The sequence below is a fragment of the Eptatretus burgeri genome, chromosome 2 (assembly GCF_056783735.1).
Source record: "Eptatretus burgeri isolate ZD-2024b chromosome 2, Ebu_testis_v1, whole genome shotgun sequence".
In the NCBI taxonomy this organism is placed as follows: domain Eukaryota; kingdom Metazoa; phylum Chordata; class Myxini; order Myxiniformes; family Myxinidae; genus Eptatretus; species Eptatretus burgeri.
Genome location: NC_140962.1, coordinates 159,099,646 through 159,115,105, shown reverse-complemented (window position 1 = coordinate 159,115,105; position 15,460 = coordinate 159,099,646). Strand labels below are relative to the sequence as shown.

Below are 15,460 nucleotides of genomic sequence, written 5' to 3'. Positions count from 1 at the left end.
ATTACCCCAGATTTGACCAAAAATAGTCGGCACGCACCAGCGGTTAAAACGCTCGGCCGCCCTAATTAAAATCTAATCGAGATATCATCGATGCTTTGCCGACGGTGTGCTCCCCACTCAGGTAACCATGTGACCTCTTGTTAAATGGAATAATTAGACGGTGGACACTGGAACTCATGGTTAACTGGGTGGCGTTCGTGGTTCTAAAGCAACCCACCGTACCACAACGTTAATTGTGAGCGGTGGACCCAGGTCCGGCTCTTCCGGGGACAATCGAGGATTAATCCCCCTGAGTGACAAGCTGGTGTCTCCGTACCCGCAACAATATGAAGCCACAGAACACAAAATGTCGATCTATACTCTGTGCCTTCACAGCGAGAACAAACATGGCGAACAGCTGGTCGGATGGACCTTATTGTTTTTTTTTAATATGCATCGATGTCAAAGTGAGAGATGGATTACAAATGGAGATCGCACAAAGTGATCCTTGCACATTTTCAGTGGATATGATACCTCCCGAGTCACCGCACGGCCGAACAAAGGCAGAAACGTACGTCTAATCGATGTGAGATTGAAAAAACAACAAAGCAGCTTGGAGAGCGCTCGCCAAGTGGCTTAAGCATTCAAGCAAGCACTCCAATGGAATGGTCTCCCTTGGCACGCAATTGGCAATCACCGACCTGTCATATTAAACATGCACCTCCCGGAGACACCCAAAATGTCACAAATGTCTGAATTGGACAAATGAACACTTTTCTCAGAGTCAGAACTGCTTGTAAGTTCGATTCTGGAGCTTAAATTTTGTAATTCGTTTTAGTTTAAGAGATACTCATAGTGAACGCATATGCGGAAATGAAAGAAAACAACGAACGCTGACATCTCCGGGAGTTTATAAGCATTTCAATGTACCGAGCGATTCCTAGCTTTGATGAACAGGTTGCTCCAAGTTGCAGCCTGTTCCAAGTCAAGGTGGGGTTGAGCAGGTCAAAAACAACATGACAGCTTTAGACCCCAGTGAGGTGACCTAGGAAATGCCTGAAGACCCCAGACGGCGAGGTGGCATTGGATCGCCTGATAAAGGATGTAATTAAATAAGGCCATTAATCATCTTCAAAAGAGGTGTTTTAATGAACCAAAAACATCCAGTTTTCACTCTGCACTTCCTTGGAGTTTTTTTAGTGTGCATGCAAAGTTTCAGGCTGCTAGGTTTTATAGTTTTGGAATTATGGAGGAGACACACACACACACACACACACACACACACACACACACACACACACACACACACACACACACACACACACACACACACACACACACACACACACACACACACACACACACACACACACACACACACACACACCCTTTTATTAGTATCGAAGGATGAAGTGCAATCCATCTCCATGGTACTCCATCTCTTCTGGATCTGATTTTGACAAATTTCCCTGACAATATCTGCTGCTCTTCCTTCGCTCCAATTGGTTCTTCTGACCACGTCCTTGTTAAAGTGGACATCTCTCTGGCTATTATCAGAGAACCACCTCACCGCCGTCGAGTCTGGCATTTCACTCAAGCCGACTGGCAGGGTCTCCGAGCAGCCATCAAACTTACAGACTGGTCTCCTATCACTACTTTCTCAAACATCAACTCATCCTGGGAATTCTTTCAAAGAAACTTGCTCTCTCTCATGCACAGATTTATCCCCTCTCGTGTTCAGTTGTCTTACCCTTCCTCCCGCCCTTGGTTTACTGAAGCTTGTGGCGAGGCAGTTGTCCTGAAACAACTTGCCTTTGCCTCATGGAAAGCAAACCCAACTGAGGGCAATCTCAGTTCTTTCCACAAAGCTCGGAACAAGTGTGTATCTACCCTTAGGAGAGCCAGAAAACAACATCTCTCTCATCTCAAGTCTGAACTCTCAAACCTCTCTCCCTCCTCAAAATCCTGGTGGCGTTTAATCAAATCTGTTTCTGGTGTATGTTCCCCCTCCATCCCCTCCCTTACCTCAAATGGCCGCACTGCTGATTCCACACGTGATAAAGCTGAATGTCTAAACTCGGTGTTTGCAGCTAAATCTTGTGTCCAAAACCCATTACTATCTCTACCCACTTTACCCAGTCGCACCCAACTGTCCCTGGACTCTGTATCCTTTTCTCCTGACAAGGTGGAGAGCTTGCTTTCAAACCTCGAGTCAGATTCTGCAACCGGTCCAGACGGCATCAGCCCACGTGTCCTCAAAGCCTGCTCTTCTGCTCTTGCTCACCCTCTCTCTGTTCTATTCACCCTCTCATTTGCCCAAGGTCATCTGCCATCTGCTTGGAAATCTGCTAACATCACTGCCCTGCATAAAAAAGGTGCAAAAACAGATCCCTATAACTGCAGACCAATCAGCCTTCTCCCAATCATCAGCAAGGTGATGGAATCCATCATCGCCTCAGATATGAAATCCTTCCTCTTCTCCAATGGCTTGATTTCCAATCATCAATTTGGTTTCAGACCAGGTCACTCTACCCTGGATATGCTGCTTCTGCTCTCCCATCAATGGATGGAGGTCCTCAATGCCAGACAGGAAATCCGAGCCGTATCCCTGGACATATCACGTGCTTTTGACACAGTCTGGCACCCTGCCCTACTCACCAAACTCTCTTCCCATGGTATTCAAGGCCATCTCCACTCATGGCTCGCAGACTTCCTCTCCTGTCGCAGTCAACGTGTGGCCCTAAATGGAGTTCTTTCATCCCCTCTTCCTGTGCAGGCTGGAGTTCCTCAAGGTAGCGTTCTGGGCCCTGTTCTTTTTCTGGTTTTCATCAATGATCTCTCGGACTCTCTGGAAAATCCTCTATTTCTCTTTGCCGACGACTCCACCCTCTGCCGTACGATCTGTCATCCCTCAGACCGGCAAGCAGCAGCTTCTTCACTCACTGCACATCTGGATAAAATCACAAACTGGTCCAACACGTGGAACATGTCTTTCAATCCAGACAAATCTCACACTCTCACTATGTCTCTTCGAAAGGACCGTTTACAAAACCCCCCCATCCACTTTCTCAACAATCCTCTGGAAGAAGTCTTTTCTTTCAAGCTTCTAGGTCTCACTATCTGCCATGACCTTTCCTGGGAAAGTCACATTTCCAACCTCGCCTCAAAAGCCAGTCGCCGACTGGGAATCCTCCGTCGTGCTAAGTCCTTCCTCGGCCTTCTTGAGCTCCTGACCACTTACAAAGCTTTTTTCCGTAGCCTGATGGAGTACTGCTCTCCCCTCTGGGCTGGTGCTCCTGCCTCCCACCTTTCTCGGCTTCACGCTGTCGAAACCAGGGCATTTAAGATCATCGGCATCTCCCGCAATGAACCTGAGTCTTTGGGCCTCTCACTCAATCACCGCAGGTTGCTCGGTGGTCTTTCTGTCTTCTACCGACTCCTCTCCAGCCTTGCCCCCCCTGCTCTCTCTGCGATTTGTCCCCACCACATTTCCACAGGGCGCTCAAGGTCAGCCTACAACCCCCTTCTGGTAAAACTACCAAAATCACGAATCACTGCTCATCTTCACTCTTTCATTCCTCTTTTTTCCCGCCTTTGGAATAAACTTCCTCACTCTATTCTTTCCCATTCTTCCCTCCAGGCTTTCAAAACAGCTGTTCACCACCACCTCTTATCTTCCCCCATCCAAATCCTCGATCTTTTCTACCCCCGATAATCCACCCAAGCCCACTTCCTTCATTTCTCCTACTTTCCTTCCTGAATGTCCCTGAAATGTCCATCTTCTCTTCGCCATGTTCCCCGTCCCATCCCCATCCCTCTCCCTTCCACAGTTCACCTAATGTGTCTGTTCCCCACTGTTTTGTCCCTTCCACTCCCGCCCCTCTAGTCTCATGCCTCCTTGCTGTGAGTTGTGTGTTAGCTCTCATACGAGCCTCGACCAAGGTATACAAAAAAAAAAAAAAATCCCATATCCGATCCACTTTATACACCCTAACAGTACGATCCGGATCCAGTGAAACTAAACTCCATTCCATTTTTTTAATTATACTTACCACAACGTCCTGCTGATCACATCCTGTTCATGTTGTTCGAACAAGCTTTTTAAAATGAGTTTGTGCTCAAAAAGGATGCACAGCATACATTAATCATTTTTAAATGTGAGACGTTTAAAAAAACTTCATTCATTCAATCATTATTAATACAAAATCCTTTTGACGAGGGGGTCGGGGGATTTCAAGTGCAGTGCCAGGAATTAAAAACAAACCACAGCCAGAGAAATCCCCCATATCTCCCCCGGTCAAATCACACCTGGGTGTTATCTACCTCTCATGCACTGATGCATTCACAAGGTGGAGAAACGAGCACAGCGGAGGCCGTGGACAGTACAGTCAGGGGAAACCAGGAAGGAAGGAAGGAAGAGGGAAAACAATGAAAAAGTGCTTTTTAAAGGGTGTTGGGTAATGGCACTGGAACACCCCCCCCCACGACCCCCCATTCCGACATCCGCAGCGGAAGCTCCGTAAAGAACGGCCTCCATCTACTCAATAAACACCTTTTGTTTGTCTTTAATAACACTCCTGATATCTAACCCTAATGAACCATGCTGACCCACCTTGATCTCTTCTCCTTCTAGACTTACACCTCCCTGGAATACAGGTACTCACCTTGTAAAACACACGTTCGCTCCCTGCAGGTTACCCACAATCAATGGGTTTTACCTTCGCTTGGGAATCGCTCCAACCTTGAACTCCGACATATCTCGAGTGAGATCCTCGACAGTTCTCTCTCCACGGCACGGAGAGGTGGTTGTGACGTCAAACGTCATGACGTGCAAGATACGCGGTCACGTGGTCACGTGCTCCCGCTCCTGTTCATTCAAATCCTTTGGAGCATTTACACGGGGGGGGGGGGAGGGTGCTGCATCTTGAATCACATTTACCTTTTGATCATCATATGAAGCCGGCTGTCCAGTCTGCATTCAGGTGGTGGTAGTTAAAGATAATGCGGTATCTCACAAGGTGAAGGCCATTGTGTGTCGGTACCCAACGGCTAAACTTCCTGCGGAGTGTAAATTTGATATATTTTACAAATATTTATTTAATAAACTTTGTTACTTCCACAATGAATGAAACACAGGAAATATCCTTCAACCCATCAGGCATTCACAAGGTCCCATCTTCATACCAATCCCAACGCAAACTTCAAACTTCCCAATCCCTAAAACCCCAAATCCACAAACCTCTTAACTCCTAAACCCCAACCCAAACCTTTTTCCAAACCTTCCCTGCCCACTCCCCACTTCCCACTTCACTTTGACCATAACCCTCTAGTCCAGGGGCCAGGAGGACCCACCATGCACCCCCCCCTCAGCATTCATTGGGACTACTATTTTCTTACTTATTATGGAGCTGATGAAATTTTAAAACATGTACCCAAAGAATAAAGTGTCATGATCAACGTTTTTTGGGGGGAAAACAGTACCAGCTTTTAAGCAGTAGAAATTGCATTGGATAGGCGGGGTAAATGGAAAATGAAAACGGATCACTTTTTCCCCTCTAGTGTGTCTTCTTTGTCAATATTTTAAATGAACGAATTGATTTACTCATAATTTCAGCCTTTAAAAGAGATTTATAAGCACCTGTTTATTATTTTAGTCTCACAAGGAACAAATATCATGGGGAATCTCTGACGCCGAAGATAACACATATTTACACAATCCAATCTGCTAATAATATCCTTTCCCTGCATGCCCACAGAAAAATATAATGTCCTAGTATTCCATTATCACAAATTTCACTTTTACTGTTTTAGTCCTCATCAGAGGAGCTATCTGCAGCATATTCCTGTTCTGTTTCATCATCAGATTCCTCCAGTTCTGTTGCATTTCTCTCCAGCACATCAATTCGTTTTTGTGGTAAGATCATTTCATCTGCACACCAGAGTGGTTCTCTATCCTCTTTCCATGTCCTTCCCAGGGTTTGGGGATCTCATATATGGCAACATTTGCCATTTTTCATATTCTTGTCTGATAATTTGCTCGAGCAACATGTTTTCTCAAGCATGCCCTACTCGGAGGCAATCTAGCCAGGTCAATGGTATCAACTGAAATGTTTGACTATCAACTGAAATATCCCCATCATACTTTGACTTGAGCATCAAGTGCCGCACTTCATCTGCGCTCTCCGATTTCGATTTCCCATACAGTACACAGGTGAACTTTTCACACCCGATCAGAAGATCATCATCAACATTCCAGTCATCTCCCAAATACTTCAGGGCATCACAGTGTGCAGGAGATTTCAGTAACTTGAGAAGTTTAATCTTTCCAATACCCCTTAAAGAGCTGACTGAATCACAACCGGTGAATGCATGCAGCGCCAGCATAGCCTCACACATTTGCTCTGTGTCGTGTTTAGAGATTTGTAATGTTAATAAGGTGCTTCTTGTTGCCGTGACCTGTATCGAAGAGGATAGTAATGTCTATTTTCCTGGCATGATACAGCAACATTCAGAATATGTCACTGTCTGGACTCCTGATCCTTGCATACTCCTCTGCATACAAAGCCACCCCATCCAGGAACTCCTCTCTCAACATCACGCAGAAAAACCCACACGATGTTTTTCCACTTTGAAACATTAAAGGCCATTAGGCCATCCTCGCGTCTATCCTTTCCCATTGCAATGTTTGGGCTACTTCCAATTGTCATGTAACAGTCAGGAAGGTTAGTATCTGGTATCTATATCTCTCTCTATATCTCTCTCTCTCATTGATGAAGTGTCAGGCACTCTATTGTGTGTGATGAAACCGGCTGCGAAGCCAGAAGGACGTTGCCTGAGACCGGATCTGCTCTCGCTTTTTTACTCAAATTCGTGGAGTCGATCTCATTTTTTACTTTTGGTTGGAAGCACCTTCTTCGTCTTTAAAATTGTGTAAACCCAACCACCCCAATCTGAAGCATCTATCTGAACTAATAAAAGGGTGTGTGTGTGTGTGTGCGTGTGCGTGTGCGTGTGTGTGTGTGTGTGTGTGTGTGTGTGTGTGTGTGTGTGTGTGTGTGTGTGTGTGTGTGTGATGCTTTTTGTGTCGATTAATCAAATACATACTATTGGAATGTACCTTTTGACCCTTTAGACTTCCTCAATCTTTGAAAACCCTCAAAGACCCCAAGGCCCCTAAAGACCCATAAAACCCAAAAGACTCAGAGGAGCCAAAAGACCCAGGGGACCCAAAAAAATGCTGAGGTTCTAAAATACCCAGAAGACCCAAAGGACCCAAAAGACTGAGAAGACCAAAAACACCCAGAGGATTAAAAACACCCAAGAAACCCAAAAGCCCCCAAGGATCCAAAAGTCCTGGCAGACCCAAAATACCAAAAAGATCCAGATGACCAAAATGACCCTGAGGACCCAAAAGTCCCAAAAGACCCAGATGACTCAGAGGACCCAAAAGACCCAAAGACTCCTTAGATCCTGGAGACCATTCAAGACTCCACTATAAATGGATGGTGTGAGTGGAATGTTTTTTGTTGAGGTCTACTGGAGCGTTCTGATGGGGAATGTGATACAGCCAAATGATCGTCATCACCTCAGTTGATTAGGCTAATTATCCACAAAGAACCCTGAAGAATGTCCATGTATTAAATACACACCATATTAAGAACAGGTGGATAGGGGAGCTTAATAGGTCCTTCCGGGGCATGGTATTCTAGTTACAAAATAAATAACAAAACAATGATAACATTGTAACAAAGCATATATTAATTATTACTCATACTATTTACAATAATAATAATAAGCTGGTAGGCGACGAGGGATTCGCTAGGATCGAAGCGCTGGATACGATGCTTTTCATTCTGACCGATCCACCGACGAAGATTCATTGCCAAGACGTGTTGGTTCACATACAATTGTTCGTCTGCCTGGCAAGATTTTTTTTCCTATTGCGCATTTTGCCAACTGGCACTCCTCATAAAAAATTACGGTAAATAGACACCCTATTTTTGAAGGACTACCTTTGAAATATAATCGGTTTGCTGGTTTGTGCTGTGGAGCCTCGCGTTGCAGACACAAACACACACACACACACACACACACACACACACACACACACACACACACACACACACACACACACACACGGAATACCCGATAAACTTCTCTCAATGCTCTTGTTTGACCACACCTCCTGAGCCACACAATATTTTTCATAAGCCACGCCCACTTTCCTACGCCACTCCCACTTTTCATCAACCACGTCCAATTTCCCTAAGCTCCGCCCACATTCCGAAGCCCCTCATTAAAAATGACGGTAAATAGACACCCCATTTTTGAAGAACAAAACCTCAATCAAAAATCGACTCGAGTAAAATTTTCTAAATATCTCGAAGTGTTTAATTTCAAAGTCTCATTTCTCTACATTCAAAACTGAAAGACAAGTATTGAAAATACTGCACGCGGTTTTTCGGCCGCTGCACAGCAACGGGTGGTTGCTCGGCAACGAAATTCAAACGTGCACATTCCCAGCACATATTGCGCAGCATGTTGGCAAAGTTTCATCGAAATCGGTTCGCTAGTCCGTGCTGTGGAGCCTGCGTTGTGTGTGCGCACGCGCGCGCGCGCGCACACACACACACACACACACACACACACACACACACACACACACACACACACACACACACACACACACACGGAAAACCCGACAATAAGGGATATCTAGCATATATAGCGAATCCAATTATAACAATAATAATAGCAGTAGTATCGTATGGCAATAATAGCAAGAAAAAGAACAATCAGAGATTGCGGACCCTTGCAAGAGCATGTTTTGTGTGGTGTTTGTATTGTTTTATATGGTGTATGTTGTATGGTGTTTGTGTACTGGTCTTCTCTTCTTCTTCTTTCGGCTGCTCCCCTTAGGGGTCGCCACAGCGGATCATCCGTATTATCCACATAGAGATTTGGCACATGTTTTACGCCGGATGCCCTTCCTGACGCAACCCTGGTCGCCTCTTACCACACAGGGATATGGTACACCTATTTTAACCGGGGTATACACCGGCCCAGTATACTGGTACTCATTTCGCTGACCTCGGAAGGATGACAGGCTGAGTCAACCCCCTGGTGTATTAATTCAGTGGCCCAACGGGGCTTGAACTCAGGACCTTTTGAATCCCAAGCCGCTGCCCTAACCACTGCGCCAACACCAGGCTGTTTGTGTACTGGTATGTTACGTAATTAATAAGAGACATAACTGGAACTGCCACTTTATAACTGCTGGCAGTGATGACCGGGTACCAAAACGTCCCGCTTTGATCGGACACGTGACCCTGACCCATGACGTTTATTGTTATTCAACTGAATTGAGAATGGGATTAAAACAAATTCAATTCAAATCAAATGGAAGATCAAACAGGTACAGTAAGTACTGCAATGGGGTCATCAGAAGTAACCCGAACGAGTAATAAGCAAGGATGGAGTCATCAGGAGGAACCTGGATAGGATTCGGATTTCAGCTGAGACTCCTCCACCGTCAAACCCATCCAGGTGCAGCCAGGTGAACCTCATTCAAAATCAAAATCAAAAAGAAACCAACTCAAAAAAATTTCACAATTCCAGCTGCCAGACCATATGTCTGATCAGGTTGAAATTTAAAACGTGTATTGAACATCACTACTAGATCATAATTATGAAGTTTCACATGGATCAATGAAGCGGTTCAAGAGAAAGAATTTTTAAAATATTTTCATTCAATCCAATATGGCTGACAGACCATGTGACATATCAATTACTCGTTAACACCTTGGTATCCCCAGGACTTGGGGAATATGTTTGTGAAGTTTCAACTCGATCTGTCGTGACGTTCTGAGGGAGAGGATTTTTAAAGGTTTTTGGGCAAATCTAATATGGCTGCCAAAACATGTGACCAATGACATCGGTGTGAACAATTTGTTCCTCGTGGATGGGCAATCAGAGCTGTAAAGTTTTGCCTCGATCTGTTCAGCTGTTTCAGAGAAGATTTTTGAAGGGTTTTTTTATCTTGCCAAAACGAAGTTTTTGCAAGATATGTTAGTTAGCTTGCATGTTTTTTTTTGTTTGTTTGTTTGTTTGTCTGTAATCACGTGTAAAAATTCTGCAGAGCACAGTTATCATTGGAAATTTTTGTAACTGCATATCAGAGGCCTATAGAGGTCCCTTTCAGTGCACAAAATTTTGAAGGTCAAGGTCAAAGGTCAAGGTCACTTTGTCGCAAATCAGGGGAGTCAACGAAACCCTTATTTTTTGAGTAATTTTGATCGGATCGTCTTAAAACTTCATGGGAAAATAGTTCATGGTCTGGCGCTCAGCTGATTAATTTTTGGTGGCGATTGGCCTTGACCTTCATGGATAGCACCTAAGGTAAAACATATTTGACCCCAAGGTCAAATTTTCAAGTTTTAGGAACCATATCGTGTTGTACCTCAAATTGAACACCTCGATGAGTGCTTTCTAGATATGTCAAGCTTGAGACATTATGACGTCATTTGGTGATGTTATGAGGCAAAAGCATATTTTTAATGGTTACTCTGTAGAACGATTCTCATCGGAATCTCTCGTAGGCAGATATTCCTCAAGGAGTCGCTCCTGGTGGATAGCAGCTCTGTTCACCTCAGTGTGACCTTAAAGAAGTCACACGTGGTCACCTTTTGGCAAGATACGGGTCACCCTGCGGGTGACATTGGTTTATTTTTTTTAATGGCTGCTAAACCACGTGATAGATGACGTCGTCAATATTTTCTTGGTTGACCAATTTATCCCAAGATGACCCTCACAAATTTTCATACTGATCAGATGCAGCATTATAGGTATGCAATTATGATGTCATAAGGAAGGCACCTCTGACATCGTTCAAAAATCTTTTATTCCCCATGTGGAATACTCGCCATGTGACAAGTTTCAATTTATTCCATGGCATGGTTTCAGAGATACAGAGGTCCAAAATTTTTCCTTTTTTCCAAGATGGCTGCCACACCATGTGACCTATGACGTTATAATTATCACGAGAACATTCTCCATTAGAATTCGCTCCTCTGGTGAAAAATTTGTGTCAATCCATCAAGCGGTTGCAGAGAAAAACTCACTCAAGTTCTGTGCAGACAAACAAACAAACAGAATGAAAAATCATTCAGTGACAACTTGGCGAAATGGAACGGAACTCGGAAGAGCACATACCTCCGCTAAGCTGAATAGTTTACATTTTGTATCCCACTAATGGGTTGGATTTGAATCCAGACCTCAACTTAAAAATTATCGGATCCGGATTCGGAATTTCACCAAAGTTGAATGAATTAATCCTTTTAAACACACACACACACACACACACACACACACACACACACACACACACACACACACACACACACACACACACACACACACACACACACACACACACACACACACACACACACAACCGGTCCACAAATTTTCTGCGGAATCCGTCCACAACTTTTTGAGAGATCATGCAATATCGTTTTTAGCACCGTCTCTCAATGGTGAAGAATCAGATACAAATTAAATAATTATTGTATCCAGATCTGGATTCGGATCTTCACCAAAACTGAATTAATTCTTCCGAGTGGCACACCGAGTTTCGTGTGAATCCATCCACAACCTTTTGAGATATTCTGCGATATATGTCGTTTTTGGCCGTATCTCTCAAAGGTGAAAAATCACTTTAAAAATTCTCAGATCCGGATTCGGATTCGGATCTTCACTAAAATTTAGCGTTGCTGTTCTTGCCCTGTCAGCGACACACACAAAAAAATTCAGAATGATTGCTTGAAAACAATGCACCGCAGCTTGATCTCTCTGACATCCTCCCCAGAATCCAGTCCATACAAGTGCTGAAAATTGTGGGGGCCAGTACACAACCCTGACGAACTCCAGTAACAACTGGAAATAAGTCAGAGATGATATCACCACATCTCACAACACTCTCAGTACCAGAGTAGAGTTCAGACATCAGATCGATGAGATTTGGTGGCACCCCACAAAGACCAAGAATCCTTCAGAGGGCATCCCGATTCACTGAATCAAACGCAATACAGAAATAAACATAAGCTGCAAGCAGCCCCTGCCGAAACTCTCGTCTGCATTTGGTGAGGACCCGAAGAGCAGGGATACGGTCAATTGTTGACCTCGTTGGTGTAAAGCCTGACTGATCAGGACGCTGGTGCTCAAGCAGATGGTGGCGAACCCTATCGAGAATTATCCGAGCAAAGAACTTGCCCGGGACTGAGAGCAGTGTCACCCCTCGGTAGTTGTGGCAGTCTTGGCGATCACCCTTCACTTCCAGAGATGGACAACAAGGCCCCTCTTCCAGTCAGTTGGGATGATGCCTGTGTTCCAGGCACAGCACAGAACTGCATGCAATGACACGAGTACAGCATTTCCACCAGCCTTGAGAAGTTCAGCATAGATACCACAGATCCGTGGATCTTTACCCCATTTCAACCAGTTCAACGCAGCCTGTGTTTCCACAAACGAAGGTGGACCACAGTTGATTGGAGGGTCAGCAATATGGATTGTAACACCCCTAACATCCAACACAAGTTGGTGGATCAGCCCGGTACAACAGCTGAAAGTAACTGGCCCAGTGAGCCTTCATTTCGGAATCCTCTGTAAAGAGCCCACCACCCTCTGCTCAAATTGCAGTCCACCGAGGGATGGGTATGGAGGAACACAATGCGTGAATTCCCCTGTAAGCAGGAGAATCACTTGACCACAGGTGATGCTCTACCCCTTCACAGATTTATCGCACATAGACCTCCTTGTCCACCCTGAGCACACATACAGTTTTACGCCTCAGCTCCCTGAACAGCTCCAGCTCTGATATTCAGCCTGGGCCTGTGACTCTGGGCATTGGTATCCAGTATCCCTTGAAAGAAAAAATTCGTCTTCGCCCTACGCTGAGTTCCAAGACATCTCCCGGAAACATCAAGGACGGTGGACTTGAAGGCACTCCACAACTCTTCAGGATCCCCAAAAGCACCCAGACCCCCCAAATCTCCACTCAGCCTGTTCGCAAACTCCCCAGCTACCCCCTTTTCCTTGAGCCTGCCAACATCCAGCCGAGGCTGGGATGGTACCATTGTCCTGGATTTAAGCTGCAACTTCAGAGTGTCTATCATAAGCCGGTGGGTCAGTATTGAGGAACTGAGCACTCCAGTAGACCCTGCAGATCTGAATCATCCTCCAGCGACCATCAACGAGGACATGGTCAATCTCCTTAGGCACACCACCAGCGTTGGAATAAAAAGTCCAGCAATGAGCTTGAGGGTGCTGAAACCATGAACCAGCCACACTAAGTCCATGACGTCTTGCAAATTCAAGGAACTTTGTGCTCTTCTGGTTCACAGTTCAGGACCCATGGGGACCAACACGTCTCATAACCATCCCTATCAGTTCCAAGCAATGCATTGAAATCCCCAAAACTAGAAGTGTATCTCGCCTGGGGCATTGATCAACCACAGACTCGAGCGTGGCAGAGAATGTGTCCTTCACGGTGAGTTCACTCACCTCAGTTGGAGCATGTACAGAGACCAAGGAAATGACACCCAAGGAGTGACGAAATCCTAGTCTCATAATATGCTCGTTGACCAGTGTTACCTCAATAATCATTGCAGTCAGCTTATTGGACACAGCTACAGCAACTCCTTGGGCATGGTAACCATCAGAGAGACCAGACCAATAGTAGGTGTAACCACCCGTCATGATCTCGCCACAATCCGGTCTCCAAATCTGAGAGTGCTGCAATACTGATGTCCAAACGCTGCTTAAGCTCAGATGATAAGAGATATGTGATCATCCTCTCAAGGATGGGACGTTCCAGGCAACCAGCCAAAGGGACCGCCTCAGGTTAACCCAAGGAGACCGCCGTCTGGTGGACGAGACCTCAGCACCACCCTGACACACTCTCCCGCAATCTGACCCAGGAAGGTTACCCCGTGGTTTCCCTCCCATCAAAGATTGGGGGTCCCGAAGGCTTTGCCCCAATCCTGTCATCCGGTGAGCTGCCCAGCGAAGATAAGAAGCACAGGAGGTACTCCCACGGAGTGGGTTTTCAGATTTATTTTTTATGCTTCCAGAATGTTTTGTGCAATGAAGGGTTTTACAGTGACTGGAGTGCAAATCCTGCCACCAACCTCCTAATACGCAACAACCCAACTGCAGGAGGACATCTGCAAACACAGTTGGGCACGAGATATGGATGGCCGTTGGCTCACAAGGAGCTCCTCCACTCTTTGACATCAGCTAAAACATCAAGATGTGCAAAATTTCTAAAATTGTCAATTTTCATCCGATTGACTTGAAATTTGAACAGCATTTGCATTTCAGGTCAAATAATTCAACCATCAATTATTCTTCAGGTCAAAAGGTCAACACAGGCATAATTTCTAAAATTGATAGATTAGGCAAAAACCTATATATCTATATGGCAAATACAACCTGTTGCTTCACCAACGGGGGTGTAAAGGAGGGGGGTGGCTGAGAGAGGAGGGAGAAGAGGGAGAGAGAGGAAGAGAGAAGAGAGGGAGGGGAGAGAGAGGAGGCCGGAGGGAGGGGAAGAGCAAGGAAGGTGGGGAGGAGGTTGGAAGAGCTATTCCTCACCAAAGGTTGCTCAACGGTAAGAGGGAGGGATGCAAGCATGGGGAGGTCGAGACAGAGACAGAGACAGAAAAACAAGAAGAAGAGAGAAAGGTGAGGGGTGGAAGTGCGGTTAGTAAAGAGAATATGTTATACTTAATGACCGAACACACACACAAAAACAAGCTCATATCAGAACCGCTGTACACACAACAACACAACAGAGTTTATGATGTAATCCGCAGGCACATCTGCAAAAACTTTGATATCTCAGTTCAAGAAAGTTTGTGGGAACATTAACCAAAAGCATGGACTGAAAACATGGAAGTACCTACCGCTCACGTTTGACCGAATGATTCCATCGAGCATGAACATCGAAAACAAAGCACTGTGACCAGATATCATACTTAGGTACAAAAAAAAGGAGAGAACGCATTGCAAGTTGGTGTGAAAAGCAGTGATTTTGGACTAAACGATGCAAAAATCAAAAAAATGACCAAACACCAAGACCTCAAGAATGAAGTGAGAAGATTGTGGAAGCTGAAGAATGCCAAAGTTGTACCAGTGATAGCTGGATGGACAGGAATAATGACAGAACCTCATATAGATAATAAACATAGAGGGGCAGCACCCCTGGGGTGCTCACTTGGTAACGGCTGGATAAGATAACCAGGGAACCACTGGTAAGCATGGATGACCCACAAAATATCTAATGGAGAAGAAAGTAAATTGTATTTTAACCAACTATGGATGTTTTGTATTTTAATGCCATGAACAAACCTTGCGACATCGTGGGTGATAAAGCTTCTGGTCAAATTTCATCGAAATTGTACGTGTAGTTTTGGAGAAGAAA

General features: G+C 45.1%; 2 protein-coding genes across 10 annotated transcripts in view; one reads left to right on the top strand and one right to left on the bottom strand.

Annotated features, from left to right (window-relative positions):
- LOC147033698 (NACHT, LRR and PYD domains-containing protein 3-like) overlaps positions 1–4,818 on the bottom strand; it is a 48,935-nt gene extending 44,117 nt beyond the window's left edge. For 4 of the 5 annotated variants that reach the window (XR_015055602.1, XR_015055603.1, XR_015055604.1 and 1 more), the window contains exon 1: positions 4,644–4,818. The gene's annotated coding sequence lies outside the window, so the exon portion shown is untranslated. Of the gene's footprint in view, positions 1–4,302; positions 4,401–4,643 lie in introns of those variants that run through there. The other variant, XM_085871809.1, reaches the window with a different exon arrangement.
- LOC147033697 (NACHT, LRR and PYD domains-containing protein 12-like) overlaps positions 1–15,460 on the top strand; it is a 517,878-nt gene that overhangs the window by 91,077 nt on the left and 411,341 nt on the right. The gene's annotated exons all lie outside the window — the stretch shown is intronic.